The following is a 20,507-nucleotide window of genomic DNA, read 5'->3' as shown; positions in this document are numbered from 1 at the left end:
GCAGGGATCCCGAACCTGGTCAAAATGTTACGTTTGATGAAGGAAACTACCTCTTTATCTCTTACCTAGACGAAAGCTTCAACTTCTATCCATTTTGAGAAGTAGTCAGTCATCACTGGTATGAAGACCTTTCCTCCATGGGCTACTGGAAATTTACCCACTATATCCATTCCCCATTTCATGAATAACCAAGGGGAAACGATATGATGTAGAGGTTTTGTTGGTTGATGTAAGATGTTGCTCTGTCTTTGATAAGAATCACATTTCTGAGCATGAAGGAATGAATCTTTCTTTATGGTTGGCCAGTAGTATCATGTCCTCAACACTTTGGAGCATAAGGATCTGCCCCCAGTGTGGTTGCCACAGTCTCCTTCATATATGTCTCTTAGGACTTCTACAACTTCATGATCTTCTAAACATCTAAGGTATGGCCATGCCATAGATTTTTTTTTGTATAACTTACCTTGGATTATAAAAAACCTTGCGATCCTTGTTTCGAATTCCCTTTCACTTTTTTCTTCTTTAAGGATCATGCCATTCTAAAGGTATTCCATAATGGATTGGATTCAAGATCCTGAGGTTGGAGAGGGATCCTTGATGTTAGGATCCTGATATAGGGATGTTGAAACGGGATCTTTGATTGTAGCAATGTTAGCAATTCCCACATGATCTTCGGGATCCTTCAGTCTATTGGCAGGATCCTCAATCGCTGGTATCAATAGGTGGGTGATCGAGATTCTGGTGGGATCCTAAGAGAGGATCCTAGATTAGCTGAAGCATCTTCTTTAACATTTTCTTCTCTAGGAACCTAGTTTAGGCTAAATGTTTCTAATTCTAAGGCCATGTTTTTGAGGATCTGGAGATATAGTGTTGACTTCTCTCTTTTTACTACATAGGATCCATTAAGATGGTTAGTTAATAATAACTAATCGAAGAATACCTGAAGATCCTTGATTTGAAGATCTTTGGCTAGCTGTAATCTCATGATTAGTGCCTCATATTCTGCTTCATTGTTGGTTTCATTGAATTCACAACTGATTGCTTAGGGTAGGATGCCCCCTTGTGGCGATTTTAGTATGATCCCCAAGCCAGTTCCTGTTTGGTTTGATGCTCCATCATTGAATAACATCCATCTTCCCATGTTCTCTTCTTCTAAAAATTGTTTGGCATCTATTTCCACTTCGGCTCTTAGATCATCATTAAAGTCGGACACAAATTTTGACAATGCTTGAGACTTTATTGCAGATCTTGGCTCATATTTTATGTCGTATGTGCTTTGCTTCACGTACCACTTTGCCATCCTTTCTGACATTTCTGGTTTACTCATGACATTCTTAATGGGATAGTTAGTCCTTACAGTTATAGGGTGTGTTTCAAAATAATGTTTTAATTTAGTAAAAGCATTTACTACTGCAAGTATAAGTTTATCAAGGTGGGCGTACATGGTCTCAGGATCCAAGAAGCTTTTACTTACATAGTAGATGGGATGTTGGTCCCCATTACGATCCTTAGCTACTACCGCACTCACCGCATTTGAGGACACTGAGTGGTAGAGAAGGAGTGGCTCCTCATCTAATGATTTTACCAATAGGGGTGGTGAACTTAAATATCTTTTAAGTTCCTAAAAAGCATCTTCATGTTCCTGGTTCCATTCAAATCTTTTGTTTTTGTTCAAAATGTCATAAAAAGGCTTGCATCTTTCTGAGGATCTTGAGATGAACCTATTTAGGCTTGTCACTCTTCCTATTAGTCTCTAAATATCTTTTGTAGAGGATGGTGATCTTAGATCATGGATGGCCTTGATTTGTTCTGGACTTGCTTCAATTCCTCTTTTAGTTACCATGTATCCTCAGAACTTACATGATCTCATTCCAAAGTGGCATTTGGAGGGATTCAGCTCCATGTTATACTGATCCAGGATGTCAAAGGCTTCTTCGATATCCTTGAGGTGATCCTCATATTTTTTGGACTTGACCACCATGTCATCGATGTAGACTTCCATGGTGTCCCCCAATTTCTATTTGAACATCTTGTTGACCAGTCTTTGGTATGTTGCACCTACATTTTTAAGACCAAATAGCATGGCAATATAACAATAGATACCTGTTAGAGTTATAAACGCCGTGTCCTCTTGGTCGAGGGTTCCATGTGGATCTGTTGGAATCTTGCTGATGCATCCATGAATGTTAGTAACTCATGAAACACTGTTGCATCTATCATGGAGTCTATGAATGGTAGAGGGAAAGGGTCCTTTGGAAAAGCCTTTTTAAGATCCTTGTAATCTACACACGCTCTCCATTTTTCTGTTCTTCTTTTGAACCATGACCACTTAGTTAGCTATCTTAGGAATTTTACCTCCTTGATCATCCCAGTTTTGAAAAGTTTTTCTACTTCTTTTTGTATCACTTGGTTTCTTTCTGGTGCAAATTTCCTTCTCTTTTGGTGTACCGGTCTGAAAGATGGATCAGTGTTAAGTTTATGGGTTATTATGTTTTTATCGATACTTGTCATCTCCTCATGCTTCCATGCAAACGTCTTGCATCTAGCTTTGAGGAACTTTATAAAATAATGTAGGCATTGAGGATCCTATGAGAACTTTGGCTTTAGGATCCTCAAGGTTCAAGGGTACTTCTTTTATATCTTACTCTCTTGCATCTAGCACATCTCATGCCTGTGCTTTAATTGCTATGCTTGTCATGGTATTGTTGAAGATTTCACTGAGGTCTTGTAGAATTCCTTAGATTCTTGTTGGTCTCCTACTATCTTCATTATCCCCCATGGGGTGGGAATCTTTACGTAATGATGATATGTTGATGGAACGACCTTCATTTCATGGATCCATGGTTTACCTAGTATCAATTACATATCAATTACTCAAAAACGTTGTATAGAGTTTACCCCCTCTATGTAGATAGGTAGCTTTATTTCGCTTACGGTGTGCTTGGTTTCGCTGCTGAATCCAATTAGCACCGAGGATCTTGCAACTATCTCAGAATCCAGGATGTTCATTCTTTTCAACGCGTCCAGGAGTATGTGTGACATCCCCATTTTCACGGCCAGAAAAGACCGATTTGGTTTATGCTTTGTTTGAAAATTAGAGTAACATTTTAAATAAAAATTGTTGCGGAATTTGTTTGAAAACAGAATATGATGATTTATCAAAATCATTTCCATAGAAATGTATTTCATTAAAAAGACTCGGGATGTCATGTTTAATACAGATCATATGTAACATCCCGTGTATAAAATAAATAAATAAGATAAGGGTTAATGTGAATAATGATCCTAAAGTAAACAATATTTAGCGGGATGTTGGTGTTGGGGAGCCAATTGTCATAATTTTGGATTTTGGGGGTTAAAAGAGCAACTTCTGGACTTGATTGGAAAAGGATTCCAGAAGGCAGGGTATATATGGTAAATTAAGGATCTGCCTTGAAAAGTTATGGGTGGGAGGGACTGGAAATGTCAAAATCATAAAAACTTTGGATGGACACGGGATTGGATGGTGACTCCTTTTCCTCTCTCACTAGAGTATACGAACCCTAAATCGGGGACTCTATTTTACAACCGCCACCCTGAGGAAGCTCCCGAACTGCCGCTGCATCACCGAGTTTGTACCGCCGCTGACCCACCGTTGAGCGACGCCACAGCACGCCATGCTGCTGGAGACGTAGCGAGACACCGGAAAACCCACCAAGACCGACTGCTGGAGCGTGGTGCCCCACTGTGCGATTCATGAACGAAGAAAGAGCTCTCGGTAAGCGAATTCAGCACTCAACTATCCCTTTCTTTCGCCTTTCTGGGGGTTTGACGATGGGTGTATCGGCTGTGGCTGCTGCCGGCCGCTGGCCGCCATAACTACATTTTCCGGCGACATTAGCCATTTGGGAGATGGCCAAGCATCTTGTGTTGAGTATTCTCACACTGTAAAGGTATTTCTTTGGGGTTATTTGCTTGATATTTAGCCAGGAGAAGAAGGGCAGCCCACCACCACCACCGTGACATGGTGGCTGCCACTCATTCTTGTTTTCTGTCACCCTCCGCTGCCACCAACCACCATGGGAGGTGGCTGTGGGTGTGTGTTTATGATGTGTAAATTGGTATGTGTGATTTTGGGCCGGAACCACCACTACCACCACCATTGGAAATGGTGGCTGCCGCCGCCCGCCGCAATGAGCCGCCGCCGATCACCGCTGCCCGAGGTGGCGGTGGGTGGTGCCCGATCTAGTGGAACCTTAATGGTCCTAAGCACTTAATTTGGACTGGGTTGCTTTGTGATTGGGATAGAAAGCCTAATTAGGGTTTAGAAAACCCTAATTTTGGGTTTGTTAGTTGGATTTTACCGGGACCCGCTGTTGGACTGTTAGATTGATACTATGAATTATTTCTAACTTCATTGTGTGAATGGCCTAGTGGAGTGATGGACTTAATGGGTTAAGTGAGAACACTTAACCCTAATCTTCATTTCATGTGAAAACCCTAATTTTGCTTGGGCCTGAGTTGGGCCTTTCTATTGGCCTTTGATGACTAGAATATGTAGATGGGCTTTAGGGCAAGGCCCAAATGAGGGATTGGGCCCAATTTCAAAAATTGGGCCATAGTTGGACCATTAGTGGGCTTTTGTGGATCCATGTGTTATTGGGCCTTGGTGCGCCTAATGGGCTTGGGTTATTTATGGGTCGGGTTGGTGGACTATATTTAGACCTAATAATGTGAAGGTTGATCGTAGATCCTAATGAGGTTAATTGTGGGTTTGACTCAGTGTTAAAGGTTGGATTCCGGAGTACAGCAACGACATTTGTAGGATCTATCCGCCATCCGAGGTGAGTCTTCTCACTATACTCACCTGTATGGTAATTTATGTGTGACTAGAGGGTCTTATTCGTGTTATTGGCCGGAGGGTCTTACTACATTATTGACCGGAGGGTCTTAATTGTTATAATGTGATATGTGTTATCGTGCATATTGTCTTTGTGACTTATGCCGTTATATTATTCTATGTATATGTTTATCTTATGTGCTTATGTTAAGTTAAGTGATATCCTGCATTGTGTGAATTTCGCCATGTATTACTGTGAGTTACAAAGTTAGGACTGGATGGTCCATAGAGTTAGGACCGGATGGTCCATAGAGTTAGGACCGGAGGGTCCACAGAGTTAGGACCAAAAGGGTCCATCAGAGTTGTGGGACTTGGGAGGTCCACTGAGACACATTGACCATAGGGTCGTATTGAGTTATAGTCTCGAGTGGCTAATGAGTTGTGTGTGGTATTTCGGGGAACTCACTAAGCTTCGTGCTTACCGTGTTATGTGTTATGTGTTTCAGGTACTTCTGAGGTTCACGGAAAGGCGACGGCTCGATTGTACACACGGGATAAAGAGTTATGTTTTGGAGGATCCTGGATCATTAATTAAACAATTATGAGTTTATGTTTGGTTAATTTAATAATTGGGATTTTTGTGAAATGTATTATGAGCAATTTTTGTGATTCAAAAATGAAAATTTTGTTTGAAAAATTCATGGTATTACAAGTTGGTATCAGAGCCTTGGTTTGAGGGATTCGGATGCACCTTCGGGTATGTCTGGACTCAGACTGAGGATTTGAGAGAAATTTCAAAAGAAACGATTTTTCAAAAAAAAACGAGCATGAGTTTCTAAGAGAAAAACGAGAAAGAGCAGTGTGTACAATCAGCCAAAGCCCAAACGATGATTTCCTAAAATACCCTTACTTATTCGTGTTATGATTTATTATTGAGATATTAATGATGAATGCTAGAATATTGGCTATGTATTTCATATATTAGGGCTAGAGTCGCCTGATTTGTGACGCCTTAGCCTAGGAGTTGTTGTTATCTGTGATGTGCTTTGAGTATGTACGGAGTAAGAGTGTCCAACATGAATCCTTTAGAGAGAACTTTGAGTAGAGGAGTAATCTAGGAGAGATACCCAGATGAGCATTGGAGGAGCCTACTGAGGGACTAGTTAGATACCCGTGAGGGGTAGGGATGCTTGAGTTCGGTGATACCTTTTGAGTGTGAATAGAGCAAGTGAAGTGGTAACCTAGAGTGGTTCTGCATGCTGGTGGGGACTATTCGATGCCCGAATGTTGTTTGCTTCGTGCTTTGTTGGACTCTTGATGATGGGAGTCAGCTACTAAATGAATATTACGATATTCAGGAGGTAGATGGTTGGCATCATAAGGAGTTCTTCAGCAGCTGATGGCAAAGAAGTGTGAGAACTTAGGAAGAGCCTAGGGAGTGACCTTTGTCAGATGAGTATGCTGATAGAGGAGAGGATTCATAGGAGAGTGACCAGGTATGACGAATTGGTGATTGAGGAGGATGAACATCTTCTTAGGAAATCTGGGATGATCCGTGTAGAAAGTATGGGTAGATGTGGCAGGTAGTATGGGCCCGTACTACTGAAAGCAGAGGATCCATACTCGAAACATGGAAAATTCCAGAGGTTCTAAGTAGCAAACTGAGAGGTGATCACATGGTTCGAGTACCATGATTCGTAGAAGATTGAAAAGTGATTACGTGGTTCGAGTACCATGATTCGTGATGGCTAGTGCTTATGGTTTTACCAGTTATTCCGTTGTGATTGATTAGATTGAGATCATATGTGATTGAGTGTGGGGCTAGAGGGCCATGTCAAATAAGTTTCAATGGAGCGTACCTTTAGAAGTGAATCGAGTTAGTTTTCGAGAGATTTTGGTGAGATGCCAGTTGGAGTCGCAGGATTCAGGTATGAGTAGAGATGATGCTTATTGGGAGATCGTGATCCGAGTTGAGCAATCGACATATAGATGAGACGTCACTTCATGTGACAAGAGCTGCACTGTTCCCGTTTTCCTGGGAGGAGCAGAGGAGATAACGATATTCCGATTTCAAAATTGAAAGTAAACCCCTTGGGGTAGCATATGATGGTGACCTTTTCACCAGTGTATTTGGGCAATGTGTCTGTTGTGAGGTATATTTATTATATATACCCTGAAGGAATCATCAGTGGGGACTAAGATGGAAGAGAACAAGGATGTGCCTTATTGAGGGAGGCATACCTTTAACATCAAGTTCTAGATGATTAAGAGGAGTATGTCGGGGCGGTGGCCCTCGTTGTCTACGTTGCGTATCGACTATGAGAGTGGGGCCTCTTACTTTTATAATGATTCCCATGGTAGGAGGATGATCGAGGGATAAGAGACGAGGTACGTGATAGTGCACTATTTCTGGATTGAGAGTAGGGACTAATTCAAAACAGTTGGGCCATCCGGCGGTGTGTCGGTTTGAGGCTTCGGGATGATTAGAGGCAGTCAGTTTGGGAGGATTTTGAGATTTTGCCTGAGTTACATGATATTTGGAGTTGTTTGGTATCCATCAGGATGATCATTGAGTAATTATGTGGTACGTTCCAAGAGTCAAGTGTGATATACCTGGAGAAACAGTATGTGGAGTAGACTGTTGGTATGCCAATTGGTGATGGTTCGAACCGTGAGTGGGGGAGAACGGAGTATCTTGTTGAGAGGGTCAACAATCTATTCTAGTAGCGGTTAAAAGGTTTGGTCATGGGATTTGCAGTACAGACATTGAGTCTTGGGTTTATTGGTGGATGAGGCAAGGGGCAGAGCGAGATGATGCATACAGGACGTGTATCCACGACAATTAGCCGTTGGGCAGGGATCTTATTATTGTCATGGATTCTTCAGGTTTGTAATGGTTGAGTTCAAAGCAGTTGGTTCATTGAGGTCCAGTTTCGGTTGTCGAGATTTGATAGTTTGATGTATAGATTGTATCTATACTCAGCGAGGAGCAGCATTTGATTTTGTCGATTAGTTTCAGAGTTGTTATGAGTAGCTTCGCATGGGTGTTGGTCAGTAATAGGATGGGGTTCCGGATGATCGTTAACGTGATCTCAGTCATTGACGATTTCTTCGTGTTTCAATTTGTGAGTGGAGTATTATGATGTTATGAGTTGTGCGAGAAGAAGATCAATGGTCGTAGCAAGACATTGTGTGATTCGATGATGGTGTATGAGGGTATCCGAGTATGATGCCCTAAGTTGTTGGGTTACATTGAGACTCGAGTTTATGATATGATAAGTGGAGTATCGAATAATTATTGTTCCACTGGGAACCCATCAACTGATTGTTCGGACGGGGATGGTTCAGGAATGCGAATCGTATTGATAGGAAGTGCGTTGTTGTGACAATTACTGCTAGGAGTGGGTGGGTGCACCTGTTTGTGATGGATCATGGAGCATGAGTTGAACGAGCGCAATATGGTGTGGATTCCATGATGAGATTGTGAGATGGTAAGAGAGTGGAAGGATCCAGATGGGAGTAATCACTTTGTAATGACAGGGAAAACCATGGGGAGAGCCCATGGCGAGTGAATAAGTAGGTGATGTAATTCTGCGGGGATCCGTAGGATTCACAAGTGAGTAAGTAGGTGATGTAAGTTTGCGGCGAGCCGTAGCATTCACGAGTGAGTAAGTCGGTGATGTAAGTCTGCAGGGAGCCGTAGCATTCACGAGTGAGTAAATAGGTGACGTAAGCCTGCGGGGAGTTGTAGCCTTCACGAGTTAATGTGAGAGTATCGTAAGACTACGGGAATCCGTAGTATTCCCTGGTTAGAGCATGAAACAGAGGAGCTCTTAGGCTTAAGTAGCCTTGACGACTGAGCCTTTGGAAACTTGGTGGCTAGACCAGGATCGAGACTGGGGTCTCCATGATGGTCGGGATACATTATATCTCAAATAGGGGAGATGTTGTCGTAAATTCGGAAGGAACTGGAGAGTAATGTATGCATAGATTCGTGGATGAGAGGTCGTGAGTTGAGTATTGGATGTGATATGATTGATTCTAATTTTGTTGTCGAGACAGACTCTCGAGCTTGAGTTTGGCCCTATCTGTGTAGAGGATAGATGAGTAGAGATATCAGATTCTTGATGGTTTTCATTTGTAGGGGTTTTGGGTTGCATCTGATGTTCGAGACCTGGGAGGGTCGATTCGCTTGGTTTGAGACGAATCACAGTGTCCATAGAGTTAGTGAGTGTTAGACGACAGAGGTCGGAAATGATGTGTGACAACAGATTGGTTGTAGCATTAATTAGTTGGAGTAAAGTGAGCTTAGTGGTCTATACACGTAATTGGTTGAGAAAACTTTATTGGATCGAACGGTTGGGGTTATACTCGGGCTTATAGCCATGCCGTTCAAGTTGTCGGGCGTGTAAGGGATGCGGAGGAAAGATTTCGAGGACGAAATCTAATTTAAGTGGGGGAGAATTGTAACATCCCGTGTATTAAAAAAATAAATAAGATAAGGGTTAATGTCAATAATGATCCTAAAGTAAATAATATTTAGCGGGATGTTGGTGTTGGGGAACCAACTGTCATAATTTTGGATTTTGGGGGTTAAAAGAGTAACTTCTGGACTTGATTGGAATAGGATTCCAGAAGGCAGGGTATATATGGTAAATTAAGGATCTGCCTTGAAAAGTTATGGGTGGAAGGGACTGGAAATGTCAAAATCATAAAAACTTTGGATGGACACGGGATTGGACGGTGACTCCATTTCCTCTCTCATTGGAGCATACAAACCCTAAATCGGGGAATCGATTTTACAGCCACCACCCTGAGGAAGCTCCCTAACCGCCGCTGCATCACCGAGTTTGTGCCGCTGTTGACCCACTGTTGAGCGACGCCACAACACGCCATGCTGCTGGAGACGTAGCGAGACGCTGGAAAACCCACCTAGACCGACGGCTGGAGCGTGGTGCGGCACTGTGCGATTCGTGAACGAATAAAGAGCTCTCGGTAAGCGAATTTAGCACTCAACTATCCCTTTCTTTCGTCTTTCTAGTGGTTTGGCGACGGGTGTATCGGCTGTGGCTGCCGCCGCCCGTTGGCCGCCATAACTGCATTTTCCGGCGACATTAGCCATTTGGGAGATGGCCAGGCATCTTGTGTTGAGTATTCGCACACTGTAAGGGTATTTCTTTGGGGTTATTTGCGTGCTATTTATCCAGGAGACGAAGGGCAGCCCACCACCACCATCTTGAGGTGGTGGCTGCCACTCATTCTTTCTTATCTTCATCTGTTATCAATCTTATTACTCTTCACACTCAAACTGCGACTGGAACATAACCTCTCTTCGGAGCAAGTCTTCTAGACTTAATCACTAAACTTGATCTCGCTTACTAACTTGGAGTGACTGCATTCCTTGTTATGAATCAGTTTAAGTGTATTCTTGATATAACTTTTGTCATTTATCTTTCTTTACTTTCCGCAACTAACTATCTAACTATCTAACTATCTAACTTTATTATTGTTGAGCTTTTAGATCCTTAGAGATTAACTATTCCGCAACTTACTTGTTCTAACGTTTGTTAAAGTGTGTCTCCAAGTTTTTCTCTCAACAATTGGTTTCAGAGCCAAAGTGGTTGCTTTTTGGATATCGGAACTCTGATTTTCTCATTAAGCCTTCTATACCACTAAAGCTCATTTCTCCACAAAAAAAATGGCACAATCATTATCTCTGAATGTCTCTAATAGTGTTGGTGGTTCTAATCGAGCCCCAATACTAGTAGCAAATGAATATCATCACTGGTCACAAAGAATAGAGAGGTACTTAAGACAATTGGGTAGAGATGTATGGAGATCCGTGGAAGAAGGACCACATGTTCCAGTTCTCACACCAATCCAAACCGACGGCGCTGCAACCAGACTAGGAGGACGTCAACCAACTATGAGCCGTCCTACCAAAGATGATCTCGATAAGATGGAAAATGATGCTGTTGCTTTTTATGAAATTTCGTGTGGTGTTGCTCCTGACAATTTTGATATTATCATAAACTGCAAGTCAGCAAAAGAGATCTAGGATGTACTCAAAAACCTATACGAAGGCTCAGAACAAGCATAAGATAAGAAGCTCACAACCGCACTCAACGAATTCAACAACTTCAAAGCTCATGCTGGTGAAAGTTTGGAAGACTCCTTCAAAAGATTCAACCTAATAGTCATGAAGTTATCAAATGCTGGTACCATCCGCAGCAACCATGAAACCAATCTCCAGTTCCTTAATGGTTTAGGAAGACATTGGACTACGGCCAAATGATAGTCCAAGGTGTCAGAAAGATTCACTCTTTATCACTTTACAAACTTTATGGAGAACTTCAAGCACAAGAGTCTACTGTACTCAAAGACTGTGCTGACTTCAAAGGACCGCTTGCTCTCATAGCCCAAGCCCCACCGTAGTCACCTTACTCTTCATCGTATGACACCCCACCTCAGTCATACGAAGCAGATTCTAAGTATGATGATGAAGAAGATTTTCAGAAGGCTATTGCTCTAGTTAGCCAACAGTTCAACCGCATACCACCTTCCTCTTTTCGCAAGAATCAACAATTCAACAATCCACCATTCAACCGTAACTTCGGTCCTCAGAACAACAACTCTCGGTATGCTAAAGTCTCTCAGAACAATCCACCCAAGGAGGTACCACAGTCTCCTCAAAACAATGACTCTGGTACTCAATCAGAAGACAAGACTGATGTTGTAATTTGTCACAAATGCAACAAAGAAAATCACTTCGTAAAATATTGTAAGGCAAATGTAGTCAAGGACAGAGCATTCTATCTTCGAATGGCTCAAGAGTTAGAAGAAAAAGAAAAGGCAAGGGCATATGTGGCTCAAGTTAAACGAGACCATCAAATTTGGTCATCAGGAGATGAAGAAGAGACCATCAGCAGTGTTACAAGAAAAGGGAAAATCTGCATGCTGGCCACTGCGGATGATGATGGGTCAGCAATGTTGAACAAAAACTACTGCTACATGGCGAAAGATGGGACTCTAAGCATCGTTGAACAGGTAAAACTCATGATCCAAACTTTAAATTATAGCATTCATGATTGTTAACCCTACATAGATGATCTTAATGACACTTGTGCTGCCATCCTTTCAGACTATAACAAAGCCTTAGATGAGAAGAACATTGCGTCCCAAAAGATGTTCCACGTAAGAGGAAGACTGGATAACAAAAGACTTAAGATGGCAATGTTAGAGAGGGATATAGAGTTAGAGAAAGATGCTAGAATGTTAAGTGAAACCCAATTAGAAATAGTCTTGAATCAAAAAGATTTAACTCAGAGAGAAATTGTACACTTGAATCTTTTAATTGAAAAACTGTTTAATGAAAGTGAGGCTATTGAAAATTTGGTAAACAATGGAACCGTAGACAATACATATAATTGGGGTTGGTCAAATGGATATCCTACCGCAATGGATTCCTCACCCCGGTTCAACAAAGACATAGTGTATGTCCCTCCTGATAGAGAATTTCATTTCCCTGTCAATGACAAGACTTTTCCCGAAGATATCAAAACTCACTTCGGTAGATTACACAATTTGAGCAATAATTGTGTCATTGAAGAAATTGTGCCTGAGGATTCTAGTCACACATGTGATCAAACTCCCATCAGTGGCGCAACTCACTCAAATTCTCAAGCTTCATCCGAAGTTGATGAGGAAATTGTTGTTGAAAGCCTCGAAGTCTCAGAGGACTTTCCATCTTTGTCGTCAGACTATAGTCAATTGTCCCAGAAGTGTCCCACCGCAGTCTCATCTAAAACCTACTCTGCTGTAGTTAAATCATCTTCACTGCAGTTAAATAACAATGACTGCAACTCTTCAGTTCAAGGAACTACAACTCTTCAACCAATTTTTCACGAATTACCAATAGAAAATTTTGAAGTAGGCCAAGGCTCTCAAGTTCCAAAATTTTCAAGTTCTGATGATTCTAGCCCACGTTTTCAAAATCATTCAAAAGGTTCTAGGAAACCGCAGTTGAATAACAATGACTGCGGTTCACCAAAATTTTTGGCAAAAACAGCTTTCAAAGAAGAAATTAGATCTCGAAACAAAAGTAGACCAAGTTTCTTAAAAAATAAGAAACCTATGAGAATTCCAAAATCCAGAAGTCCAGAAAAATTTGTTTTCACAAATTACATTTCAAAAAATTCTTCTTTCATGAAAATAAACATAAAAGAAAGTTCAGTTTCACAAGTCACTCCTGCTACTTCTAACACAACCCAAAAAGGTGTCAAACTTGTTAGAAACTATGTTTTTCAAGTCTACTCTTCAAATGACCCGAAGTGGAAAGTAATTTTACCCACTCCAACACTTTTAAAACCAAATCAAAACAAATGGAAAGGAATTTTATCAAATCCACCTAGAGCAACTCAAAGATCTACACGTGTGAAACCTCGTTTAAAACAAACTTTTTAGAACTCAAACGTCAAATCTTTCAAAAGTTACCCACCTCGGACCAATTTCAAGTCCAACTCACCCCATAAGCCGCTGACCAAGCACAATGTCAGATTCAATGACAAACCTTCTTTTTGCAAATGTCAGTGCAACTGTCAAAAGTTTTTATCTCATGTCAAGTCAAATCAAATTCAGAAATCTCATACTTTTCAAAAAACTCGTAACAATCAAAATCTGAACAAACACCCAGGACTTGGTTTGAAAGATGACAAAAGACCTGTCCATGCAACCTCGGACCATGCATCATTTAAGAATACATTAATCGTCCCTGGCTCCAAACTTGTTTGGATGCATAAACTAACCATTTAATTCTCAGGCTTTGTGCAAGGAGGAACAAGAAGAAGAATGGTTAATTGACAGTACCTGCTCCTTGCACATGACCGGAAGGTTAGAGTACCTTCGGGATTTCAGGCCTATATGCAATGGTGGAAATTTCACGTTTGGCAACAATGCGAACGGTGTCATCCGAGGTTACGGTGTTCTCACTACGGGGAATTTTCCATTCAGAAGGTTGCTTATGTAGAAGGTCTTAAACACAATCTTATCAGTGTTGGACAACTATGTAAAGCATGAAATCGATTTGAATTTGACAATCAATTCTGTTACATAATGACGAGTGATCGCAGCACTTGCTTAATCAAATCTCGCTCCGAAGGCACAATGTATCCTCTAGATGTTTCTCTCATCATTGGTAAACCGCAACTGTGCTTTCTGTCTAAAGCTGTATCTGAAGTCTGCTGGCTATGGCACCGCAAGCTAGCTCATCTCAACTTTCGCTACATCAACAACCTCGTCATAGGAGAACTAGTCTGTGGTCTCCCCATTCTCAAATTCAACAACGATACTCTTTGTCCAGCGTGTGAATGTGGTAAACAATCAAAAGTGAGTCATCCTATGATAATGGATTCTTCTATCTCTGAACTATTGGAGCTGTTACACATCGATCTCTGCGGTCCTTCAACCGTAGCCAGTCTTCACCACAAAAAATATATATTGGTTATTGTTGATGACTATACCCGCTTCACATGGGTCTTCTTTCTCAGACTCAAATCAGAGACATCGCAAATCTTCATTAACTTCATCAAAGAAATCGAACTTCAAATCAAGCTTCCAGTCAGACGCATCCGCAGTGACAATGGAACTGAATTCACTAATCATCTTCTGAATAGTTTCCTAGTTTCCAAAGGCATCTCTCACAATTTTTCAGCACCCTATACACCGCAACAAAATGGTGTAGTAGAGAGAAGAAATCGCACACTTGTTGAAGCAACCAGATCCATGATTAACTTCGCCCAACTTCCTCTCTATTTCTGGGCCGAACCAGTAGCAACCGCATGCTTTGTTCAAAACCGAAGTATTGTGTGCAAGCGTCTCAATAAAACACCATATGAAGGGCTCAACAATCGCACACCCAATGTTCGTTTCTTTCATATCTTTGGATCTAGATGCTTTGTGATCAACAATAGAGATCAACTGAACAAGTTTGCACCGAAGTCTGAAGAAGGTATCTTCCTTGGTTATTCCACTAACAAGGTTGCATATCGAGTGCTCATCAGAAGAACAAGGTTGATCATTGAAAGCTTTGATGTGAAATTTGATGACTCTCACATCCGCAGTGCACCTCCGTCTACCGAAACAACTGCAATCATGGAAAGTGACATTCCAGCCACTTCTGGACCTCTAAATCTAGTTGAAATCAACTATGATGATCTGTTTGATCCCATTGAAACGGTGAAACTATCTGAAGTCCTAGTGTCATCCGCAGCTCAACAACAACATGCCGACGTATCTGGACCGTCTCTATCTGAAGTAGTATCGCTCAATACTTCCACCTCTCCGGTTGAGGGGGAAAGCTCTACTCCGGATATTGTTGCAACCGTTGAGGTTCCAGTAACTGATGCTGCTTACATTCCTGCCCGAAGTAAAGCCTCATCATCAAACGAACCTTCGGAGGACTCAGATGACGAAGTCATAGAGAATATTGACACAAGATCCAATCCTAGAATTATCACTCTTTCTTCTGCACTCGAGGGGGAACCTTCTCAGGTTCCAGAGGAACTCCCATCCGCAATCCAGGGGGAACTCAACCTCTGCCCATTCCTCAAGAAAATTATGCTTCAATAGATCAAGATGTTTCAGCAGGATGCTCTCAAATCCAGGGGGAACTACCATCTCCAACCGCAGATTCATCTGACATCCAAGATGTTCCTTCTACAGCAGCTGCTGATCATCTAATGCCACGTCTTCATGTATGGACAAGAGACCATCCACCAGGTCAAATTATTGGCAATCCATCCGCAGGTATCCAGACTCGGTCTTCCAAGGACTTATCTGATCACTGCCATTATGCAGCATTTATGTCTTCGGTTGAACCTAGAACGATCAAAGAAGCTTTGCTTGAACCAGACTGGATAGCTGCAATGCAAGAAGAATTTGAAGAATTTGAAAGAAATAAAGTATGGCAACTTGTTCCTCTTCCACAAGGTCATACTATTGTTGGTACAAGATGGGTTTTCAAAAACAAGCTAGACGAATATGGCTCAGTCATCCGAAACAAGGCAAGACTTGTTGCCAAGGGTTATAGTCAACTTGAAGGCACTGACTACGATGAAACGTATGCTCCGGTAGCACGAATGGAAGCAATCCGGATCTTTCTAGCATACGCGGCCCACAAAAATGTCAAGGTACACCAAATGGACGTTAATAGTGCTTTTATCAATGGTGAACTAAAAGAATAAGTTTATCTTCAGCAACCTCCAGGATTTGAAAATGATGAATTTCTAGATCACTGCTATAAGCTCGAAAAAGAAGTTTATGGCCTAAAACAAGCTCCAAGGGCTTGGTATGAGACACTCTCTAATTTTCTTGTCTCATCTAGGTACAAAAGAGGAGTGATTGATCCCACATTATTCAGAAAAGCAAATAGTGACCACCTTATGATGGTACAAATATATGTGGATGATATCATTTTTGGGTCTACTGATCAAGATATGGTAGATGAATTTGCAAAGCTCATGACCAAAAAATTCAAAATGGGCATGAATAGAGAGATCAACTTCTTTTTAGGTCTTCAAGTCAAACAAATTCAGCAAGGAATTTTCATTCATCAAGAAAAATACACCACAGAACTTCTGAAGAAATACTCAATGGATAACTGCTCTTCTGCTAAAGTCCCTATGGCCTTCGGATATAAGATCTCAGCTGATCCCTCTGGTGAATCTGTGGATCACAAGACTTATAGAGGCATCATTGGTTCGCTAATGTACCTCACCGCAAGCAGATCAGACATTGTCTTTGCAACTGGTGTATGTGCAAGATACCAGGCTGATCCAAAAGTGTCTCACATGACCGCAGCCAAACAAATTTTTCGGTATCTTAAAGGAAGCAAATCTATGGGTTTATGGTATCCTGCAGGCAACGACTTCAGTCTTCAAGCCTTCACCGATGCGGATCATGCAGGTTGTAAGCTCGATAGAAAAAGTACCTCAGGAGAATGTCAGTTTCTAGGAGGAAGACTTGTAAGCTGCTCTTCAAGAAAACAAATGTGTGTATCTCTATCTACCGCAGAAGCAGAATATTTGGCCGCAGCCAGCTGCTGTTCCCAAGTTCATTGGATGAAGACACAATTACTAGTCTACGAGTACAGAATGCTGCGGATACCAATTTACTGTGACTCTGAAAGTGCTATAGCTATCTCTCATAATCCAATTCAGCACTCCAAGACGAAACACATTGAGTTACGGTACCATTTCATAAAAGATCATATTCTAAAAGGTAATATTGAACTCATCTTTGTTCCTACTCATGAAGAGATTGCTGATGTTTTTACAAAAGCTCTTGACTCTACAAAACTCAATGCATTCTTACAAATGTTGGGAATGATGAATCCGGACCTGCAGTTCTTTTTGAAGTGTTAGCTACCGCAGACCATCATTGGTCTCCATTGCGGTTCTAACTGAGAATTACATATGATAGATGGTTTTGATACCACAATCTAGTTACCGCAACCATATGTCATACGTACTTCTCATGGGTCTTAATGTTCCTTTGTTTCTAATTTTTTGTATAAGTGTGTCTCACAGATTCTCTGAAATCTTTCTTTGCTCATCCGCGACGGAGTTTCTCAACCGCATTGATGAATTCATCTGCAATCATCTTAAATAAATTCCAAAAGATGCATTAACTATTGAATCTTTGTGTGTTATTTAATGATCCTTCATTAAATAAAATACAAACATTCCCTTTAGAAACTATCACTGTACCTTTTCTTATTAAACCCCATATCAGACCTATTTTAGGAATGATGAAAAAAAGAACGATTCCCAAATCAATCCTTTCTCAACTTGTCCTTTCCTCTCCCAAACACGTCCAATCAGTTACAACCTTCTCTCTCATCAACCCACGATTACCTGACGTATTACCATGCGTCCACTCCACCATTAAATGCAAAACCCCTTTAAAGATTTCTCAAATCTCTTCAAAACCCGTTTCATAATCGTGTGGTTGAGATTCAATCCCAGAATCATTGATTCCCCCCAAAACCCCATTCAACTTCTTACCCCCTTTTATCTTTTACCTAGGGTTAAAATCCTTTTACCCCATGTATAAACCCTCCTTCTTCTCTATAATTGTTTACGCTCTCTGTTAATCGATTACTCTCTCAACTCTCCCAGAACTCACAAAAGCTCTCAAGAGCTTCAATCTCACAAAAGCTCTCACAACTCTCAATGGCGAAATCTGGTGCGTCCAAGAAGCAATCCAAGGTTTCAAGCTCGATGAATCAAACCGGTTCCACATCACCAACAATCGCTTCAAGCAACTTCAGAGTTGTGTTTGACGATCATCCATCTTACAATGCTCCAAAAAAACTGATGATCAAGCATCTCAAGAACCACATCTTATTTGGACCGTTCGACGCATTCACTGATGGTGTTCCCGTTTCTACACTCTTTAAGTGTGCTCTGTCTGCATACAGACCACTGGAAAACCCCCAAGAAGTGCATTTGAACCTCATCAACGATTCCCTGGTCATCTTGACCAAAGAAAAATTCTTAACCTCCATTAACCTGTTAATCCATCCCTCCATCAAAATCTTCACTCCATCCTTATCCAAGATCACTACTTCACTCTACCAAATGGGTTACCAGAAACCAATCCGAGGGATTGGTGATTTTAAGAAGAATCAGTTGCCTGAGGTTTGGCAATTTGTATGCCACTTTGTCATCCGTTATCTGTCTGGCAGAACCAGAGGCATTGACAACATGGGACTCAAGCTCCTTGAACTTGTATGGAGCATCTTCACCGGCCATGATGTCAACTACGGTCAAATTCTTTGGAATGATTTCCTCCAGTACATTCCGAAAGAACAACTGTGACAACCGTCAATTTTCAGTCAAGTCAAAGTCAACTAAAGTCAACAAGTCAAACCGGTCAACTCAATTTACCGTGAGTATTAGAGTTTACGTTATGTAATTTCTAAACAACTCTCTATTCTAATGAGAAATCATAAATTGAAAAGTGCGTACATCTAGATCTCCTTAACCTAAAATTGTGGTACGTGGCGAGCCAAACCGATAAAACAATGTTGCATACTCATCGGGAGTATGCAAGATCCTTAAACAAGGCTTAACGGGGCTTACGGACCCTACATTGCGAAGCCGAACACTCAAAAAGGTCACCAATGAAACCTCTCTCAATCGTGTTCACTCCATCTCTTCTTATCAAAAATCTCTCTAAGTATGTGAAATCTCTCCCAAATCTCTCTTTGTATGAGAAATCTCTCCAAGAATGTCAAATCTCTCCCAAATCTCTCTAAGTATGTGAAATCTCTCCCAAATCTCTCTTTGTATGAGAAATCTCTCCAAGAATGTCAAATCTCTCCCAAATCTCTCTAAGTATGTGAAATCTCTCCCAAATCTTTCTCTGAATGAGAAATCTCTCCAAGAATGTCAAATCTCTCCCAAATCTCTCTAAGTATGTGAAATCTCTCCCAAATCTCTCCTTGTACGAGAAATCTCTCCAAAAATGTCAAATCTCTCCCAAATCTCTCTAAGTATGTGAAATCTCTCCCAAATCTCTCTCTGAATGAGAAATCTCTCCAAGAATGTCAAATCTCTCCCAAATCTCTCTAAGAATGTGAAATCTCTCCCAAATATCTCTTTGAATGTGAAATCTCCCCAAGTATGTCAAATCTCTCCCAAATCTCTCTGAGTATGTGGAATCTCTCTCAAATCTCTCTCGAAATCTCTCCCAACTCTCTATAATCACTCGGGGCATCCCGACCCTCGAATTTGGCGAGAACAGCCCAAAAGCGGAAGTCTACGCGAAAAACTGCCATGAGGAACCGAAACCCCTCTTAGGACCCTAAAGTCCTCTTAGGAACCGAAAGTCCCCTTAGGAACCGAACCCTCCTGATGAAGAAGGCTGCTGAACCGAACCGAACCTCAATCTAAAAACCGAACCCTTCTGAGCCGAAGGCTGCTCAACCGAACTCGAACGTTCGGCACCTTTCGGTTCTGACCATTTCCTCTTCTGATGACTAACCGAACCCTCCCTTCTGATGGCTTGCCGAACCTTCCCTTCTGAGGACCGAGGACCGAGCCCTCGCTTCTGACTTCGAACCGAGCTCCCCGCCCCTTCGTTTCCCTCTGTTCGTTTCCGGCTACAATCCTCAGCATGGACCGAGCCTCGGCCTAGGGACCGAACCTCGGCCTAGGACCGAGAGGTCTCGCTGGGAACTCATTTTCTCCCGGTTTTCGCGTAGTTTTGCGTTTAAGGCCCGTTTTTAATTATTTTAACGCGGGATTTTCACCCAAAATCATATTTTAACATAATAAACCCTAAATATTCACAATTTAATCATATTTTCATAAAAATCTTTATTTAAATAATAAAATCAAGTGGGTAAAGTACAAAGAGGTGGAGTGTTGACTTTGCTTTACCTTATGACACAAGCAACCACTCCCACACCCACTCTATGACCAGCCACACCTCCCCACCTTACCTAGGTCACATCAATGTCCTTTCCACTCAATCATCACTCTTTCCCACGTTTTTGAGAGCTGAATATTCATCCTCTCTCCTCACTTCTCTCATTTGCTCTCATTTCACAAGAAGATCAAACTCTTTTCTCTCTCACTTTCTCTCTCTAGAAATTCGAGATTTCCAGGGCTGATCTTGAGTTTTT

The sequence above is a fragment of the Lactuca serriola genome, chromosome 2 (genome assembly GCF_051521515.1).
Source record: "Lactuca serriola cultivar US96UC23 chromosome 2, Lser_US96UC23_V15, whole genome shotgun sequence".
Classification (NCBI taxonomy): domain Eukaryota; kingdom Viridiplantae; phylum Streptophyta; class Magnoliopsida; order Asterales; family Asteraceae; genus Lactuca; species Lactuca serriola.
This window is presented reverse-complemented; position numbering follows the sequence as displayed.